This window comes from Cervus elaphus, chromosome 19 (assembly GCF_910594005.1).
Source record: "Cervus elaphus chromosome 19, mCerEla1.1, whole genome shotgun sequence".
NCBI lineage: Eukaryota > Metazoa > Chordata > Mammalia > Artiodactyla > Cervidae > Cervus > Cervus elaphus.
Window position 1 is genome coordinate 69,896,154 of NC_057833.1, and position 14,449 is coordinate 69,910,602.

Here is a 14,449-nt window from a genome sequence, read left to right on the forward strand (position 1 = left end):
ATTCATTCATCTTATCTTCATCCCATCTCATCCAGCCTCAGCAATCAGAGAAAGTGGGTGGGCATGTGTGGGTATTAGTTAGTCATATCCGACTCTCTGCGACCCCATGGACTGCAGCCCACCAGGCTCCTCTGTCCATGGAATTCTCCAGGCCAGAATACTGGAGTGGGTAGCCTTTCCCTTCTCCAGGGCATCTTCCCAAACCAGGGATCGAACCCAGGTCTCCCACATGGCAGGCGGATTCCTTACCAGCTGAGCCACCAGTAAAGCCCAAGGTGGCTGCAGGCACTTGTCAGTCTAAGGGAAGCAGACACGGGTGAGGAAGATCTACAATTGACACAGAAAGAAAACTAGGGGCAACGTGTAAGGAGAGACCAAAACTTAGGTGCCTAGGATGCAGGGCACGGAAAGAGGAAGTGCAGGGTCCCCGGGATCAGATCTGGACCAGATGAGCAGGGCGGCCCTCCGGGGGGAGCAGGTGGAAACTGGTGCAAGGGTGGGGCTGAACCAAGGCGGCCAGTGCGCTGCCCTGACCCAAGGGGGCCAGCAGCTCCCTCTGCTGGGTCCAGGGACAGGACTCAGGTGCCTGGAGCTTGGATACCACCCCACAACTCAGGGGCTTCCCCCTGAAGGTCCGGGAGGGCGGAGCGTGGAGAGAAGGTGAGACGTGGTCCCTGGGTCTCAGTGACAGTCGAATGTGGCTTCTCCGAGGCTGCCTTCATCACCCGTGCCAAGCCACGTGCCCTCTCTGCTCGCGTGAACTTTTCTGTGCATGAACAAAGCCCCCATCTGCCTCCCACTGTCCCACCCCACCACGTCTTTCCAGATTCTGTCCTTGTTGAGCTCGGCTCCTTTCCTCTCTTCAAAGAAGAGGAGGCAGCTCCTTGTTGCCCCAGGTTTCACCCCTTGTTGATATCAGTATCTTGCTAAACGTGAGTTTCAGGCGTGGACGTCACCAACGCCTAAGTCACCTCCTAATGGGCTTCCCCGGTGACTCAGATGCTAAAGAATCTCCCTGTCATGCAGCACACTGGGGTTCAATCCCTGTGTCAGGAAGATACCCTGGAGAAGGGAATGGCAACCCACTCGAGTATTCTTGCCTGAGAAACCCCATGAACAGAGGAGCCTGGCAGGCTACAGTCCATGGGGTCACAAAGAGTCAGACACGGCTGAGACACTAATGCAACACAACACGGAAGAACCAATATACATAGAATTTAGTTTTCTGTTTACAAGGAGGGCTTAATAGTTCTGCTTTCACTGAGTCCTGTATTTAAAAGCCTCTGGTCAGCGTTCCACATTAAGACCCGGCCCGGGTGGACCCAACTTTAATAATGTGGGCAGGGTTCTGCAGCCTGAACTTGGCACCGCCCAGAAAAATAACAATTTTACGGCATGAGGCTCAGCTTCCTTTGAGTGTGTTCCAGCATGTATAAAGACAGATTGCAAATAAATAAAAGTGTTTGTAGTTGGCAATTTGGAATGTAAAGACACTACCCAGTCAAGGCAACCACAATATCCAGGGATAGAAAAGGGCTTTGACTCCACTTAATGAGAAAATGCCAATTAAAAGACGTGGCTTCCTACTTCCTCCTGCAGAACAAATAGTCCAGTGGTCCCGCCCCCCAGAGGAGACAGGCTCCAAGTTCACTGTGGCCTGGAGGGCTGACTGTGCCTGAGGTCAGACCTGCATGAAGATCCTGTTCTAGTCACTTCCTTTTGCTGCAAAGCCTGCTGGTGCTTTGAGCTGGGGATATTCCCAGAGCCAGCTACAAGGAAACTCTCTGCTTAGCAAAAGCCTCTGACCAGCTTGCTTTGCCTGGGTTTCCCTGGTGGCTCTTCCCAGAACCTACTTGCCAATGCAGGAGATGTAAGGGATGTGAGTTTAATTCCTGGGTTGGGAAGATCTCCTGGAGGAGGGCATGGCAACCTACTCCAGTATTCTTGCCTGGAGAATCCTATGGACAGAGGAGCCTGGCGGCCTACAGAGTCAGAAAGAGTTGGGGACACAGCTGAAGCTACGTAGCAGCAGCAGCAGCCTGCTTCCCCCAGCACACGAGGAGGCTGCAGCCCTTCTCAAACCTGTATTGTCCCAACACTAGAATATTCCTTAAGGGGGGAATGCCAACTGATTATTCAACAGTCTGCCATCTTACAGGAATCATTCGTTCATCTTATCTTCATCCCATCTCATCCAGCCTCAGCAATCAGAGAAAGTGGGTGGGCATGTGTGGGTATTAGTCAGTCGTGTCTGACTCTCTATGACCCCATGGACTGCAGCCCGCCAGGCTCCTCTGTCCATGGAATTCTCCAGGTCAAGAATACTGGAGTGGGTTGCCATTCCCTTCTCCAGGGGATCTTCCCCACCCAAGAATAGAACCCGGGTCTCTTGCTTTGTGGGAAGATTCTTTACAGTCTGAGCCATCAGGAAATATACCTGTTAAACAGCTGCAAGGAATTCTAAGGATTCCAGGAATTCTTAGGAGCAAGAGGTGATCTATCCTTTCATGCGTGCTGCCTTCTGTGTTGACCTGCTTAATGTTGCAAAGGACCGAAGGCCTCATCCCCTGGGCAGGGCCACACGGGGTGGGCAGTGAAGGCTGCGGAGAAATGAGGACTTGGTGGGGATGGGGGGGAAGCCCTTCATGCCGGCCCCTTACCTGGGGGCCAGCTGTGTGGCTGTTTCTTGTTGCAGAACTGCCGCTCAGGCTGTGAGCAGTCCTAGTCCTGAAGAGAGACACACGGGCTGATTCTATGGAACGTTTATCACTTTCGAGCTTTGTGACTAATCACAAAGCTAGCTGGAACATCCTCTTCAGAAACAGAACCATCCCCGTTAGATCAAAAGGAATCACTCCACTGCTGTTTGTAATCTGGCTGCTGCGCGGACAGCTGCTGGGCGGCGGCTGATCGCGTGGTGGTGGTCCTCTGGCAGCCCCCCGAGATTCTCTGCACTCTTGGCCCAGCTGGTGTCTGTTCAGAGAGCTTCTGAGACTCTCCCATAGAAAGGAAAGCTTCCTGTTTTTGAAGAAACCGCAGTGTTTTAAGTACGTGTGAGAGAGAAGCCTTGTGATGACTGATCAGAACAAAATCAATGGTTCTCTTTCTGCATTATAAATGATGAGGTTGATAGCTCACAGCTTTTAGCAAGAGTGCGGGTGTGACTTTGGGGGTGGGGGTGGGGGTATGGGGGCAGAACCCCACAAAGGCAGGTGAACACAGGATCTTTTCCCAGTTGGGGAAAGAAAGAGTGGGAACCTTAGCGATCTGGTTTGGTTCAGTTCAGTTCAGTCGCTCAGTCGTGTCCGACTCTTTGGGACCCCATGGACTGCAGCACAGCCAGGCTTCCCTATCCATCACCAACTCCCGGAGCCTGCTCAAACTCATGTCCATCATGTTGTTAGGTGCCTCTTTTAAAATCTGAACCGGGGAAACTCTTAACCTTTGTAATAGGGGAACATATCCAGGGAAGCTAGAATTTAGGGTTAGCTTGTATGCAGTCATTTGAGGCCACCCAGCCTAACCTCTGTGTCCTCAGGGAGGACCTGACTTGAAGCTTGAAGAATCTCACGTTCCTCTAAAGTTCCACACAGCCAAAAAATGAAGTGGAAAGACACCTTTGTAGGAAAATTTCAGTGCCAGGAGGGCCCACCACCTCATGAGGTGGTTCCAGTTTTTGAATAGTCTTCTTTGTTGGAAAGGCCTCCCACGTATTTGGCTAAAAATTGGCTCCCTATCAATTATGCCTCTTGGTCTGGGTGTTGTCCTTTGGAACTATATGAAAAAATCCAGGTCTCCTCATACTGAGGTCCTTTCTGTGTTTGAAGATGACACTGGTGTTTATGTTGTCTTATCGTCTCCTGTCTGACTGTCCTCACTGCTTTCCGATGTGAAGGAGGGACACAGTCACCTCCTGCAGGAGTCACTCAGCCACAGTGTGGACCCCACACAGTGTTCACGTCTGGAGATCTGTCACCTCCTTTGTTTATGACATTATACTTCTATTAATGCATCCATCCTGAGACCTCATTGTCTTTTTGGAAACTGTGTCACACTATTGGCTTGTGTTTACCTTAACGTTTGAAGAATAATCAACCTGCCATTCCATTTCCATGTACCCAGAAAGTGAAAGTCCCTCAGTCGTGTCTGACTCTTTGCGACCCCATGGACTGTATAGTCCATGGAATTCTCCAGACCAGAATACTGGAGTGGGTAGCTGTTCCCTTCTCCAGGGGATCTTCCTAACCCAGGGATCAAACCCAGGTCTCCCGTATCGCAAGCAGATTCTTTACCAGCTGAGCCACCAGGGAAGCCGATGTATCCAGAGAGTCTGGAAAAGAGGATGAAGTGAACATTTTGACCTAGTCACTGTTAATTTGTTTTGCTTTTATCTTGGCCTTTGAATGTGTCATTTGATATGAGAATCTTCAGCCAGTGGACGTATTATGCTGATATGCAAATTTGCATACCTTTGCATGCTTAATGTGATAGGATCACACTATAATTCATGTTCTCCTTTGGGAACGGTGGCTGAAGCTTTGTTAGATTTCCTCCCCCACCCACTTTTATTGAGAAATCGTTGGCAAACATTGCTGTAAATGTTTAAGGTGTACAGTATGATGGTTTGATTTATGTGAATTGTGAAATGATTACCACCATAGGTTTAGTTAACATCTGTCATCTTATATAGATACAATAAAGAGAAAAGAAAAAAGCAATTTTAAAATTTATCATTGTTATAAAGAGATGAAGATTTAATACCTCCACCTCTCCTTCCTCATTCTCTCCCCCTAATTATCCTATTTTTAATTATGCCGATATTTAGTGTTTGCAAGATAATAATGATGTAACTGTTATTCACTGCAGATAGAACCTATTAGAAAACTATAATTACATCCTTTATTTTCTCTCTTTTTTAAAAAAATTGAAGTATAATTGACCTACAACACTGTACTAGTTCCAAGTGCCCATGATAGTGATTCAATATTTCTATACATTTGCTAAATGATACCCTCTACTGTGAGATTTTTGAAAGGCATTGTTCGTCTAGGCCACAGCATATGGAAGCTGAGTAAGCTGAGTAAGGTGAGATTCCCAATAAGAAGCTGACACCACCCATTTGGAAGTTTGAGGGCATTAGCAGATGATGTTAATAAAGCCATGAGTACCTCTTATGACACTCTGTAGGAAATGGCAACCCACTCCAGGATTCTTGCCTGGGAAATCTCAAGAACAGAGGAGCCTGGTGGGCTACAGTCCATAGGGTTGCAAGGAGTCAGATACAGAGCAACTAACACACTTTTCATGGCTTATATTAATTAAACACTTGGGTATTTACACATCTAATTCATAAACCTGCTAACTTCTCCCTGTGTGTATGTCTTGCCTCCCCAGCTACATTGTCCGATCACTTGTGTCCCCTAAGGATGCGGTTTTGTCCATCAAAAGGCCAATATAAGTAGATGTTGGATTAAATCATGGAGATCTGAGAGGAGTCAGTTTCTCCCTCAGGAGAAGGAGCAGAGGAAACGCACTTTTAGGAAGTTCCTGTTCTGGGCCAGGCATGGTGTTGGGAACTTTATACTTATTATTTCCTCTGATCTTCTGTAACACCCTCAAGCAAGTTGCTGTCCTCATTTTGCAGACTAGGAAGTGAAATCTCAGAGAAATTAAGCAACTCTCAAACTTGGTACAAAGAAGAAGTGAGCAGGCTGGATCTGAACTTGGATCTCTCTGCCCGCAGGTGCAGCAGTGCTCAGGAGTCTGTCCACCTGTGGAGGTGCAGCGGGGCTGGAGGGAAAGGCATGCTTGTGGTGGTAGCTGCCACATGACCACCCTTGAGGGACCAGCCAGGACCATCTCACTGCTCGAGAAGACAGGAAACAGGTCAGGGATGAAGGGACAAATGGATATGAGAAAGGAAGGTACAACCGTGAAACAGGAGAGAGAGTGGAAAATTATGGATTACTCAGATTCTCTGCAGGACGCACCTCACACCGGCTCAGTGGTGCAATGTGTTCATTAATGAATTAGCCTGTAAACCCCCAAGAAGGCATAGGGATAGCCTTGTCTACATTAGGCATTTTCTCCCCCAAAGAGGAAGGAGTATTTTCAGTTTCTGAAGATGAGGACTTTCAATGAAGTTGGGGAGCTCTGAAAACCTGGATCCTCAGTCACCAGATTGTATATTTGGAGACTTTGTTAGCCAGGTTAGCACCAGGCTGTACTGTAGCAATAAATAAACCTTAAAACTCCATGGCTTACACAATAAAGAGTTCTCTCTTGCTTGTGAAAATTCTGGTGTGGGTTCGGCCAGTCTTCAGAACACTGTCCTCCACGCAGGGACCTAGTGATCCAGGCCACTTCCATTTTGGGAAGCCAACGTCTCTGTATGTGGTTTCCAGGTTGCTGTGGCAACCAGGATGGGAGGGTCACTTTTAAAATGCTTCGTCATAAAGATGCCACGGCTCACTTCCACTCCCAGTGCATTGGCCAGAACTGGTTCACAGCACTGCCTCCTTAGTGCTCCCCTTCCCTGGGAAGAGGGGGCATGCTTGGGTGCTCAACGACTATGCAATGTCTCATTTCCTTTAGTCTCGTCTGCTCAAAACCCCTTTAAAGGCAGTTCATTGCTCTTGGGAAAGAACACAGACACCTCAAACAGCTTGTTAGTCTCCTGGCCCTGGCCGCCATTTTCCAGTCACCCTGGATATTTCAGGTCTTGCGGTTCAAAGTGCCTTCTCTTCCCTATTGTCCTGTTATTCTTCCTCCCTGAAATACTCTCCTCCTTCTGTTTTCTCAGGCTAACTCCCATAATTATTTCTGTCAACGTTTAGATGTCCCTTCCTATGGAAATCTTTCTGAAGCTCTACACCTGGGTTAGACAACTCTTCTTTGAACATCCAGGTCATCCTTCATTTCTCCCACCACTGTAGAAAGGTACTATTTATTAGCCCATACCATCTTAGACTGTGGGCTCTCTGGTGTTTGGAACCAATGTAAAAGTGGTCCCTACATGCGATGGCCAGTACAAAAAAGAGGCTTAGTTAGTGTACTCTGGAGAGGGGAAGAGAGGAAACCTTCTAAGGCAGAATGTATATGATCATATTCCCTTATGTACAAACAAGTTCTGGTCAAAGAGTGGGTTTGTAAGTCCAATTTGTTTGTTAAAGTCCAACAAAATTAGCTTAGGTACCAAAATAACACAGTTGATCTAGCTACACAGCTAACACAACAGTACTGTACGGTAATAGACTTATAATACTTTTCACACAAACAATACCTAGAAAACAAAGACAAAAATTAAATAAAATATTTTTTAATCTTACATGCAGTACCTTGAAAAGTACAGTGGTACAGGGCAACAGCCGGCATACAGGGGCTGGCACACATGTTGGCTTCTTAGAAAGTTTACAACTTGAAGGTTTGTATGTAGCAGACTTAACTGTATTGCAGATTTGATTTTAAAGTTAATCTGGAAAAGTAAATGTGCTTAGAAGAGCCAAGAAACTTTTGAAAAGGAAGAATGAAGGGGAGTTTTATTTTTCTGGATGGGAAAGTGAATTATAAAGTTACAATAATGAAAAGAGTGAGATGTTGGCTTGGGATTAGACTGAGAGATGAGGCGATGCTGAGAGCTGATGTTACTGTCTTGCGTCCAGATGCTGCAGGCCAGGGAGCCTGGAGATTCAGCCAGGGTTTTTGTGTTGCAGTCTTGGGCAGAATTGCTCCTTCTTCTAAAAACATTAATCTTTGCTCATAAAGCCTTCAACGTACATGAAGAATTGGTCGATGATAAGGTAGGTATTTTACATCACTGCAGAAAGGATAAATTATTGAACAAATTATCTTTATACATCTGGCCGCAATTTGGTAAAATTAAAAAGTAATCAAGCTAAGATTTAAGAAGTTAAAAACCTTTAAAAAGAAAGTTATGTCTTTAACTTGTAACACATATATACAAAAGTAAATTTGAAGTGATTATAGCTCTAAACATGAAATCTTTTGAAATACTAGCAACTACACAGGAAATATTTTTATTATGTTGGAGTGAGCAAAGCACTGAAAAAGAATGACATATGGCCCAGAAGCCGAGTGATTTAGAATGATATATTTGATAACATTGAAACAAAACTCTTCTATATAACTAAAAGCTATACAACCCCAACTTTAAAAAGCATATCAAGCTGGGAAAGATATTCACCACATGTAATTTGAAAAGGTTAATATCAGTCAGTTCAGTTCAGTCACTCAGTCGTGTCTGACTCTTTGCAACCCCATGAATCGCAGCATGCCAGGCCTCCCTGTCCATCACCAATTCGCAGAGTTTACTCAAATTCATGTCCATCGAGTTGGTGATGCCATCCAGCCATCTCATCCTCTGTCGTTCCCTTCTCCTCCTGCCCCCAATCCCTCCCAGCATCAGGGTCCTTTCAAATGAGTCAGTTCTTCACATCAGGTGGCGAAAGTATTGGAGTTTCAGCTTCAGCATCAGTCTCTCCAATGAACACCCAGGACTGATTTCCTTCAGGATGGACTGGTTGGATCTCCTTGCAGTTCAAGGGGTTCTCGTGAGTCTTCTCCAACACCACAGTTTAAACGCATCAATTCTTTGGTGCTCAGCTTTCTTCACCATCCAACTCTCACATCCATACATGACTACTGGAAAAACCATAGCCTTGACTAGACAGACCTTTGTTGACAAAGTAATGTCTCTGCTTTTTAATATGCTGTCTAGGTTGGTCATAACTTTCCTTCCAAGGAGTAGGTGTCTTTTAATTTCATGGCTGCAATCACCACCTGCAGTGATTTTGGAGCCCCCGAAAATAAGTTCAGTTCAGTTCAGTCGCTCACTCATGTCTGACTCTTTGCGACCCCATGAATCGCAGCATGCCAGGCCTCCCTGTTCATCACCAACTCCCGGAGTCCACCCAAACCCATGTCCATTGAGTCAGTGATGCCATCCAACCATCTCATCCTCTGTCATCCCCTTCTCCTCCTGCCCCCAATCCTTCCCAGCATTAGGGTCCTTTCCAATGAGTCAACTCTTTGCATGAGGTGGCCAAAGTATTGGAATTTCAACTTCAACATCAGTCTGTCCAATGAACACCCAGGACTGATCTCCTTTAGGATGGACTGGATTGATCTCCTTGCAGTCCAAGGGACTCTCGAGTCTTCTCCAACACTACAGTTCAAAAGCATCAATTCTTCAGCACTTACCTTTCTTTGCCGTCCAACTCTCACATCCATACATGACCACTGGAAAAACCATAGCCTTGACTAGATGGACCTTTGTTGGCAAAGTAATGTCTCTGCTTTTGAATATGCTATCCAGGTTGGTGATAACTTTCCTTCCAAGGAGTAAGCATCTTTAAACTTCATGGCTGCAATCACAATCTGCAGTGATTTTGGAGCCCCAAAAATAAAGTCTGACACTGTTTCCACTGTTTCCCCATCTATTTTCCATGAAGTGATGGGACCAGATTCCATGATCTTAGTTTTCTGAATGTTGAGCTTGAAGCCAACTTTTTCACTCTCCTACTTCACTTTCATCAAGAGGCTTTTTAGTTCCTCTTCACTTTCTGCCATAAGGGTAGTGTCATGCAAAGATGGGCTTGATAAAGGACAGAAATGGTATGGACCTAACAGAAGCAGAAGATATTAAGAAGAGGTGGCAAGAACACACAGAAGAACTGTACAAAAAAGATCTTCACAACCCAGGTAATCACGATGGTGTGATCACCCACCTAGAGTCAGACGTCCCGGAATGTGAAGTCAAGTGGGACTTAGAAAGCATAACTACAAACAAAGCTAGTGGAGGTGATGGAATTCCAGTTGAGCTATTTCAGATCCTGAAAGATGATGCTGTGAAAGTGCTGCATTCAATATGCCAGCAAATTTGGAAAACTCAGCAGTGGCCACAAGACTGGAAAAGGTCAGTTTTCATTCCAATCCCCAAAAAAGGCAATGCCAAAGAATGCTTGAACTCCTGCACAGTTGCACCCAAAAATAAAGTCAGCTGCTGTTTCCACTGTTTCCCCATCTATTTGCCATGAAGTGATGGGACTGGAGGCCATGATCTTAGTTTTCTGAATGTTGAGCTTTAAGCCCACTTTTTCTCTCCTCTTTCACTTTCATCAAGAGGCTCTTTAGTTCCTCTTCACTTTCTGCCCTAAGGGTGGTGTCATCTGCATATCTGAGGTTATTGATATTTCTCCCGGCAATCTTGATTCCAGCTTGTGTTTCTTCCAGCCCAGCGTTTCTCATGATGTGCTCTGCATATAAGTTAAATAAGCAGGGTGACAATATACAGCCTTGACATACTCCTTTTCCTATTTGGAACCAGTCTGTTGTTCCATGCCCAATTCTAACTATTGCTTCCTGACCTGCATACAGGTTTCTCAAGAGGCAGGTCAGGTGGTCTGGTATTCCCATCTCTTTCAGAATTTTCCACAGTTTATTGTGATCCACACAGTCAAAGGCTTTGGCATAGTCAATAAAGCAGAAGTAGATGTTTTTCTGGAATTCTCGTGCTTTTTTGATGATCCATCGGATGTTGGCAATTTGATCTCTGGTTCCTCTGCCTTTTCTAAAACTAGCTTGGACATCTGGAAGTTCACAGTTCACGTATTGCTGAAGCCTGGCTTGGAGAATTTTGAGCATTACTTTACTAGCGTGTGAGATGAGTGCAATTGTGCGGTAGTTCGCGCATTCTTTGGCATTGCCTTTCTTAGGGATTGGAATGAAAACTGACCTTTTCCAGTCCTGTGGCCACCGCTGAGTTTTCCAAATTTGCTGGCATATTGAATGCAGCACTTTCACAGCATCATCTTTCAGGATCTGAAATAGCTCAACTGGAATTCCATCACCTCCACTAGCTTTGTTTGTAGTGATGCTTCCTAAGGCCCACTTGACCTCACATTCCAGGATCTGGCTCTAGGTAAGTGATCACACCGTCATGGTTATCTGGGTCATAATAAGAAGTGTCTAAGTGTCTACATACCAGTAAGAAGGCAATTAACATTTTAATGCTTTAAATTCGATTTAGCGCTAATCCAATTTAAAATGGAAAAAGGATACGAAAAAACAATTCATTGAAGAAAACATATAAATATCTCCTAAGCAGAAGAGATACTTATCCTCACTGATAATCAAATTAATACAAAGTAAAACAATGAAATAGCATTTCCTCCATGATATCACACATATTAAGAAGAGTAAGACTACTCAATATTGATGATAGTGGTATAATTGTTTAGAGACAAATTTGACCGTACATATTTTTAAAGAGTGTCTACATTTTCAACCTTACATTTATACTTCATCTACAGAGGGTCAGCTAGGTGACTTATGGAATATTACTCAGCCTTTGAAGAAGTGAGATATAGTAACTGCATATTCTGATATGGAAAATGTCTGTGATAGATATTTAGATTTAAAAAATGACTTACAGGAAATTCTCTGGTCATACAGTGGCTAGGACTTGGTGCTTTCACTGCCACCGCCCAGGTTCGATACCTGGTTGGGGAACTAAGATCCTGCAAGCTGTGTGGTACAGCCAAGAAGACCAAAAAAGTGACTTACAGAATATTAATGCAGTATAGGGCTCATTTATAAAAACTACGTACATGTATTTTGTGTGTACATAAAGACTATGGAACCCACTCCAGTACTCTTGCCAAGAATATGCAGCAAACTGTTAAGGGAGATAGCATCTAAGAACTAAGACTCTGAGAACTTCCATTTCTTATTTTCCATACTTTAGTTTCATTACTTTTAAAATGTATGATAGCTGCTATATTTTAAGAAGAGACTAAAAAGACAGTGCTTATTTTATCTTACCAAAACTTGGACTGGTTATGTAGAATCTTAGGTTCAAAAAAACACTGTGTGCCTTGTTATACTCAGATATGTTCATTCGTTCACTCATCAAAGGTTTAGTGGGTATTTTTGCTGTGTGAGGTCTTTTTTCCTACATGGCTCTTACGTATGTAATTTTCTTCCTCACTTTACTCCAGAAAGTGAATATTAAAAAATAGATATGGGCCTGGTGGGCTGCAGTCCATGGGGTTGCAGAGTCGGGCGGCTGAGCTACTAACACGCACACACGGGTCTAAAGCAAAGTTGCCTTGTGGGATACGTCTTGGATAGCCAGCAGAGGGCGCTGTGTCTGGGAACGAAGGGTGACTCCTGTTTCGATGTCTTGAGTCCCTTTCTGGTCCTGTGTAAAAGATTCAGAAGGTTTTTATTGGGGAAGAAAAAAAAGCAAAACCCCTCAAACCTCTAAAGTACTCCATATTCCAAGTGCAGGCTCACTTTGTGTGGCTGTTTCTACTTCAGAGCTATCCGTCTTGTTCCTCTGTGGGCCTGTGTCTGCAGGGAGCAAGTGGATGTTTGAATCAAGAGATCCAAAGGTAGCCGCATATATGTCACATCTCTTGAGGGTGGAAGATTAAAATGAAAATTTATGCTCTAAACTTTGCTCTGTTTTGGCATACAAATGCCACGTGATTGCAGTTTTACTGAGTGGAAAGCCAGAATAATATGATGACAGCAAGTTGTCTTGGGTAGCATGAAACGGAAGACTTGCCCTCAGGCCATTGAATGCAATTTTTTTCTTTTGCTTATGCTTTTGGTCTGTATTTCACTGCACTGTTCATTTAATGCAGAAGAGAGGCATATTTTGGATGCTATGCCCTAAATTCAAATATGTGAAATACAGGGATAGTCTCCTGAAAGATTTTTGGATATATTTGAAAATATAAAACATATAAAAGTTGTGATAAATTCATTTCAAAAAATTACACTTAGCAATAAAATATTACTTCAGAATCTTCTCTTAAAATTGAATCATAATTGATTTACAATATTGTTTTAGTTTCGGGTGTACAACACGATGATTTCTTTTCTTGCAGATTTTGTTCCATTATAGGTTATTATAAGATATTGGGTATAATGTTCCCTGTGCTGTCCAGTAAATCCTTGTCACTTATCTATTTCATGTACGCTGCTGTTTTGTTGCTCAGTTGTGTCTGACTCTTCGCAAGCACATGGACCATAGCCCGCCAGGCTCCTCTGTCCGTGGAATTCTCCGTGCAAAAACACTGGAGTGGATAACCGTTACCTTCTCCAGGGGATCTTCTCAACCCAGGTGCTTAATCCAGGTCTCCTGCACTGCAGGCAGGTTCTTTACCACTGAGCCACCTGGGAAGCCCTATTTTATGTATAGTAGTTTGCTAATCCCATATTCCTCATCACAGTAGTATCTGTAAAGAGCAGTTTCCCAAATCCAGATAAAATATGATGTGGTTCATTTTGGTGCCACTTTAAGAGCAGACTTCCTGGTGGGACTTGAGACTTCCCTGGTGGCTCAGATGGTAAGGAGTCTGCCTGCAATGCGGGAGACCCGGGTTTGATCTCCGGGTTAGGAAGATCCCCTGGAGAAGAAAATGGCAACCCACTCCAGTATTCTTGCCTGGAAAATCCCATGGACAGAGGAGCCTGGCAGGCTACATACAGTCCATGGGGTCACAAAGAGTTGGACATGACTGAGCGACTTCACTTCACTTCATTAAGAGCAGAATCTGTAATGAAGTCAGACATAGTACATTTTGCAATTAAAACATGCAAGCCCCTTGAATTCAGTCTGGCTAACAATTAGCACACATGAAAGACTTTTCTTTTAAAAACATTTATTTATTTATTTGGCTGCACTGGGCCTTAGTTGTGGCATATGGAATCTTTTAGTTGTGGCATATGGGATCTAGTTCCCTGAGCAGGAGTTGAATCTGGGCCCCTTGCATTGGAAACTCAGAATCTTAGCCACTGGACCACCAGGGAAGCCCCTGAAAGACTTTCCATATCCTTTCCTTTCTCTCTGGCCCTTGTCTTGTATTTTGCCAAATTGTAGTTTCGGACAAGTTGACTTTTTGCTCCAGCACACAGTTAGAGTTCCCCTGAAGTCAGAGACGTCTTTCAGTTGGAGAATAGGTGTTAAAGGAGCTTTGGCTACAGAATACAAATGGAAATGGAGAATTTATGCAGTTTGACTAGTTAAAGCAAAAATCCATCTGATGGAATAGCCGTCATGAGCTGCAAGACTGTGCCTAGTGGCACAGTTTACGATTTAAAACATTTCTGGCTTTCTACATTAACTTCCCTGGTTAAACAGGTAGAATTCCCTGAAAATCTGTGGTTAGTTTCTCAAGTTCAATGAATGTATTAAGGAAATGTCAATATCTTAGCTGCTATAAAACTTTCTTTCTTATAAAAAGGAAAACTAAGGATGTGAATTTGAAAAGAATATGAGAGGATTTTGCACGATTTTGCAAGTCATTGTATCTTGTATTTGTGCAGAGCTGATGTCCTTTTTATCCAACTCGTTGACCTTTCCAAAGGTAAGGCTCGTCCTCCAGGCTGGTGCCAGACTTAGCTTCTGAACCTGCCCAGA